This window comes from Marmota flaviventris, chromosome 2 (genome assembly GCF_047511675.1).
Source record: "Marmota flaviventris isolate mMarFla1 chromosome 2, mMarFla1.hap1, whole genome shotgun sequence".
Lineage (NCBI taxonomy): Eukaryota > Metazoa > Chordata > Mammalia > Rodentia > Sciuridae > Marmota > Marmota flaviventris.
This window is the reverse complement of record NC_092499.1, coordinates 33,093,797-33,100,396: the sequence shown is the minus strand read 5'-3', so window position 1 is coordinate 33,100,396 and position 6,600 is coordinate 33,093,797. Positions and strand designations below refer to the sequence as shown.

The window sequence follows — 6,600 nt, the reverse complement described above, 5'->3', positions numbered from 1 at the left end:
CTTTGGGTTTAATCCCCAGCAAAAAAATAAAAATAAAAATATTTAAAATCAAATTTTTAAGAAAGAGGAGCTGGGTATGTAGCTCTGAGAGGAAGGAAGAAAAGAAGGAGGGAGGGAGGAAAGGAAGGAAGGGAGGAAAGGGGTGAGGAAGGAAGGGTGGAGGATGTAGCTCATTTGCCTAGCAATGCAAAGCCACACACAGGTTCAATATCTAGTACTGAGGGAAGAGAGGGAGGGAGGGAGGGAGGGGAGAAACAATGCAAAGAATGCAGTAATTCTTGCTTTTGCATTTTAATGAATGAGCCCAGAGCACATCTCTCAGTTCTCTTGTACCTCTCTAATACAAGCATGAATGTGAATCTATATTAAGAAGTGCATTTTTTTATTTTATTTTTTTAAGTTTGGAAATCACTACACTGAAAGCCATGGAGTTTTATTTATTTATTTATTTATTTTTTGAGAGAGAGAGAGAGAATTTTTAATATTTATTTTTTAGTTTTTCAGCGGACACAACATCTTTGTATGTGGTGCTGAGGCTCGAACCGGGCAGCACGCATGCTAGTCGAGCGCACTACCGCTTGAGCCACATCCCCAGCCCAAGAAGTGCATTTTTAAAAAAAATTTTACCTATCCCCTAAATGCAGGCCACCTATATTATCTGATATTCAGCCAAAGAAATGGCAATCTATTCCGTATTGGAATATGTATTACTTCCTTAGAGATTTTGATCTTAGATGACCTTAGACTCTAGATGAGTGCGATTTTAAGAGATGCACTAAAAAACTGACTGCAAGAGCCTGTCGCAGTGACGCTCACGTTAATCCCAGCGCCCTAGGAGGCTGAGGCAAAAGCCAGGCGCTAAGCGACTCAGTGAGACCCTGTCTCTAAATAAAATACAGAATAGGGCTGGGGATGTGGCTCAATGATCGAGTGCCTGTGAGTTCAAAGCCACATCCCCTGGTACAAAAAAAAAAAAAAAAAACCTGACTCCATGGAACCAGGCACAGTGATATACATGCCTGTAATTTTAGCTGGGAGGATGAGGCAGGAGGGTAGCTTGAGCCCAAGAATTTAGTGCCAGCCTAGGCAACATGGCAAGACCCCATTGGAAAGAAAGAAAGTGGGGGAGAGAGAGGGAAAGACAGAACGGAGGAAGGGAAGGAAGAAAGCAAAGAAAAGAAGGAATGGACAGAAAAGGGAAGGAGGAAACAGTTCAAGTTGACTATGTAAAGAAGAGCAGGTTTGGGGCTGGGGTTGTGGCTCAGTGATAGAGTGCTTGCCTCACATGTATGAGGCGCTGGGTTCAATTCTCAGCACCATATATAAATAAATGAATAAAATAAAGGTCCGTCAACACTAAAAAATATTTTTAAAAAAGAGCGGGTTAGAAATGGTGGATGTAGGAGGATATGGACATTTGAGGGTAGAGATAAATGTAGATAATTAAAAAATAGATTCTTTTTAAAATATTTATCTTTTAGTAGTAGTTGGACACAATACTTTTATTGTATTTATTTATATGTGGCGCTGAGGATCGAACCCAGGACCTGCAAGTGCTAGGTAAGTGCTCTACCACTGAGCCACAACCCCAGCCCCTAGCTTATTTTTTTTTATATTTGTTTTTGTAGTTGGAAACAATACTTTCATTTCACTTATTTATTTTTATGCAGTGCTAAGGATTGGACCCAGGGTCTCACACTTACAAGGCGAGTGCTCTACCGCTGAGCCCTATTTTAATTTTTTATTTGTTCTTTTTCATTATACATGACAGTAGAATGCTTTTTTGATTTTTGGTTTTGAAGGGTACCTAGAATTAAACTCAGGGATACTCGACCACTGAGCCACATCCCCAGCCCTACTTTGTAATTTATTTAGACACAGGGTCTCACTGAGTTGCTTAGCACCTCACTTTTACCGATGCTAGTTTTGAACTGGAAATCCACCTGCCTCAGCCTCCTCAGCCGCTGGGATTACAGGTGTCACTATTACGCCCAGTTTAGTAGAATGGTCTTTTTTGCTTTTTTTTGTTGTTGTTGTTGTTGTTGTTGTTATTGTTTTGACTTATCATACATGGAGTATAACTTCCAATTATTGGATTCTGGCTTTTTTGGGGGGGTGGGGGGATTACTGGAGATTGAGCTCAGGAGCACTCAACCACTCATCCCCAGCCCTTTTTTGCATTTTATTTAGAGACAGGGTCTCAGTGAATTTCTTATCACTTCACTTTTGCTGAGGCTGGCTTTGAACTCATGATCCTCCTGCCTCAACCTCCCAAGTAGCTGGAATTATAGGTGTGCCCCACCAGCCCAGCATAATTTCCAATTGTGGTTGTACATGATGTGGAGTTACACTAGTTGTGTATTCATATATGAACATAGGGATTTTATGTCCAATTCATTCCACTGTCTTTCCCATTCCCATGCCTGACCCCCACCTTCCCCCAACTCTCCCCTGTCCAATATAGTTAGTCTCCAACCCCACCCTACCCACCCACTCCCATCCCTGTCTGTTGTTAGTGTAAAAGAACTTTTGGAGATTGGTCGAGGTCTGCGGCTGGCGGGCTCCCTTGCTGCGGTCCTGCGGGCTGGTGGCTCGGGACGTGGGGCCTGGCAGCCCGCAGCCATGGGAATCCAGTTATCAAAATTGACTCCAGAAGAAAGAACCTGATAAACAATGGAGCAAATTGGGAAAGTTGCCAAAAAGCTAGCATCCCTCATACCATTGAGGCTCATCTGGTGTCAAAGGTTAAAAAAAAAAAAATCCTTCATGAAGAAGAGAGACCTTAAGCAACATGATGGATTCAGAAGCTCATGAAAAGAGACCACCAATCCTTACATCTTCAAAACAAGACATCTCCCTCACATTACAAATTTGGTGAGATGCAGCATTACTTGTGTGGCTGCTGCGCAGCTTTCCACAATGTAGCCATCACATTTCCCTTTTGGAAGATCCTTTTTAAAGGCAGCAGCTCTAAGGAATCAAAACTCGGGATGCAGTGCTTCAGTTGAGGAGAGATGGATTTTGAAACTTATATCGTGGAATCCTTCCACCATTAATGCAGAAAACAACCACTCTGGCACTTATGTTTGGTCTGTACGAGGATTTGTCTTCCCTTCTCCAAAAGCACGTCAGTGCCCCAGAGTTTGCAACCCATGGCGTGGAGGCAGTACTTGAAGGAACAACCGAAGCCATTTTTTTTTCACAATATCCTCAAAAAAAATAAAATATTTGGGAATCAACCTAACAAAAGAGGTAAAAGATTTATACAATGAAAACTACAGAACCCTAAAGAGAGAAATAGAAGAAGATCTTAGAAGATGGAAAAATATACCCTGTTCATGGATAGGCAGAACTAACATCATCAAAATGGCGATATTACCAAAAGTTCTCTATAGGTTTGATGCAATGCCAATCAAAATCCCAATGCATTTCTTGTAGAAATAGATAAAGCAATCATGAAATTCATATGGAAAAATAAAAGACCCAGAATAGCAAAAGCAACCCTAAGCAGGAAGTGTGAATCAGGCGGCATAGCGATACCAGATTTCAAACTATACTACAGAGCAATAGTAACAAAAACAGCATGGTACTGGTACCAAAACAGGCGGGTGGACCAATGGTACAGAATAAAGGACACAGAGACTAATCCACAAAGTTATAACTATCTTATATTTGATAAAGGGGCTAAAAGCATGCAATGGAGGAAGGATAGCATCTTCAACAAATGGTGCTGGGAGAACTGGAAATCCATATGCAACAAAATGAAACTGAATCCCCTTCTCTCACCATGCACAAAAGTTAACTCAAAATGGATCAAGGAGCTTGATATCAAATCAGAGACTCTGCGTCTGATAGAAGAAAAAGTTGGCTCTGATCTACATATTGTGGGGTCGGGCTCCAAATTCCTTAATAGGACACCCATAGCACAAGAGTTAATAACAAGAATCAACAAATGGGACTTACTTAAACTAAAAAGTTTTTTCTCAGCAAGAGAAACAATAAGAGAGGTAAATAAGGAGCCTACATCATGGGAACAAATTTTTACTCCTCACACTTCAGATAGAGCCCTAATATCCAGAGTATACAAAGAACTCAAAAAATTAAACAATAAGATAACAAATAACCCAATCAACAAATGGGCCAAGGACCTGAACAGACACTTCTCAGAGGAGGACATACAATCAATCAACAAGTACATGAAAAAATGCTCACCATCTCTAGCAGTCAGAGAAATGCAAATCAAAACCACCCTAAGATACCATCTCACTCCAGTAAGATTGGCAGCCATTATGAAGTCAAACAATAACAAGTGCTGGCGAGGATGTGGGGAAAAGGGTACTCTTGTACATTGCTGGTGGGACTGCAAATTGGTGCGGCCAATTTGGAAAGCAGTATGGAGATTCCTGAGAAAGCTGGGAATGGAACCACCATTTGACCCAGCTATTGCCCTTCTCGGACTATTCCCTGAAGACCTTAAAAGAGCGTACTACAGGGATACTGCCACATCGATGTTCATAGCAGCACAATTCACAATAGCTAGACTGTGGAACCAACCCAGATGCCCTTCAATAGATGAATGGTTAAAAAAAATGTGGCATTTATACACAATGGAGTATTACTCTGCACTAAAAAAATGACAAAATCATGGAATTTGCAGGGAAATGGATGGCATTAGAGCAGATTATGCTAAGTGAAGCTAGCCAATCCCTAAAAAACAAATGCCAAATGTCTTCTTTGATATAATGAGAGCAACTAAGAACAGAGCAGGGAGGAAGAGCAGGAGGAAAAGATTAACATTAAACAGAGACATGAGGTGGGAGAGAAAGGGAGAGAAAAGGGAAATTGCATGGAAATGGAAGGAGACCCTCATTGTTACACAAAATTACATATAAGAGATTGTGAGAGGAATGGGGAAAAAAACAAGGAGAGAAATGAATTACAGTAGATGAGGTAGCGAGAGAAGATGGGAGGAGAGGGGAGGGGAGGGGGGATAGTAGAGGATAGGAAAGGTAGCAGAATACAACAGTTACTAATATGGCATTATGTAAAAATGTGGATGTGTAACCGATGTGATTCTGCAATCTGTATTTGGGGTAAAATTGGGAGTTCAAAACCCACTTGAATCTAATGTATGAAATATGATATGTCAAGAGCTTTGTAATGTTTTGAACAACCAATAAATAAAATAAAATAAAAATATTATTATCAGACCAACCTCAGGAAAAAAAAAAGAAGCCATTTTTTTTTAAATTTTTTTTTAAGAGAGAGAGAATTTTTTAATATTTATTTTTTAGTTTTCGGCGGACATAACATCTTTGTTTGTATGTGGCGCTGAGGATCGAACCCGGGCCGCATGCATGCCAGGTGAGCGCACTACCACTTGAGCCACATCCCCAGCCCCAGAAGCCATTTTCACTCCATTGGAAAGAGTTCAGACATTGCTTCAAGACCACAAGCATCATGACAAGTTCACAAACACTTATCAGGCTTTCAGGGCACTGAAGTGCCATGGAATTGGAGAGTATTATCGAGGTTTGGAGCCTATTCTATTCCGTAACGGATCCAGCAATGTCCTTTTCTTTGGTCTTCGAGGTCCCATTTAAGGAGCATCTGCCTACTGCAACGACTCAACAGTGCTCATTTGGTCAATGACTGTGGAGATCTACTGGGTGCCATGTTGGGATTCTTGTTTTTTCCAGTTAATGTTGTAAAAACTCGCATACAGTCTCAGACTGGTGGAGAATTTCAGTCTTTCCCCAAGGTTTTCAAAACAATCTGGTTAGAACAAGACAGAAAATTGACAAATCTTTTCAGAGGTGCCCATTTGAATTACCATTGGTCTCTCATCTCTTGGGGGATAATCAATGCTACTTATGAGTTATTGTTAAAGGTTATATGAGAAAAGTCGTTGGTGAAGTGCCATGTATTAACTAAATAGACCTAAGAATGTAGTTTGGTCTTATTCCTAATTGGCTCAAATATAAGTTGGTGTCACTAAGTCCAGACTGAATGAATTATGGGCAAAGTTAATTTCTTAAGCCTCAACAACAAAAACAAACAATAAAAAAGTGTCAGTAGGAAAAAGAAAAAAAAAGAAAAAACTTTTGGCCTTTGGTTTTTTGGAATTGGCTTAGAATAGCTTCTTTTGAATAACTGACTTACTTCTCCCAGGTCCCCGCCACCCCTTTATCTTCCCTTTTCATTCAGATTGCCATCCAACTTTTGGAAAATGTATGGGCACACACATACTGGTAACATTTGTCCCCTGCCAAAAGATGGGAATAGAATCATTGAACCAGATAAGAAAAAGGAAGGACTAAACCTCACAGACAAAATTCAATCATTAAATCCCTCCCTACTGTGCCTAATTTCTGTTCCCAAATCCACTGATACCCCTCTTCTCACCTGTGCCTACTCCCCATGCCCCAGCAACCCCATACTTAATTGCTATCCATTTACTCCTTTCCATCTACTTCAAATAGAACCTTCTACCACCACTGGTCACTGCCTCCAGAATTTGTGTCATCTGCTATTTTCCTGGATTGCCTGTTGGGATTCCCTAAAAAGTGTCTTATTATTATTATTATTATTATTATTATT

At 40.4% G+C, this 6,600-nt stretch overlaps 1 pseudogene; it reads left to right on the top strand.

Moving 5' to 3' along the window:
• Nucleotides 1-2,755: 2,755 nt before the first annotated feature.
• Nucleotides 2,756-6,033, top strand: LOC114080757 (mitochondrial nicotinamide adenine dinucleotide transporter SLC25A51-like; annotated as a pseudogene).
• The last annotated feature ends 567 nt before the right edge of the window (nucleotides 6,034-6,600 follow it).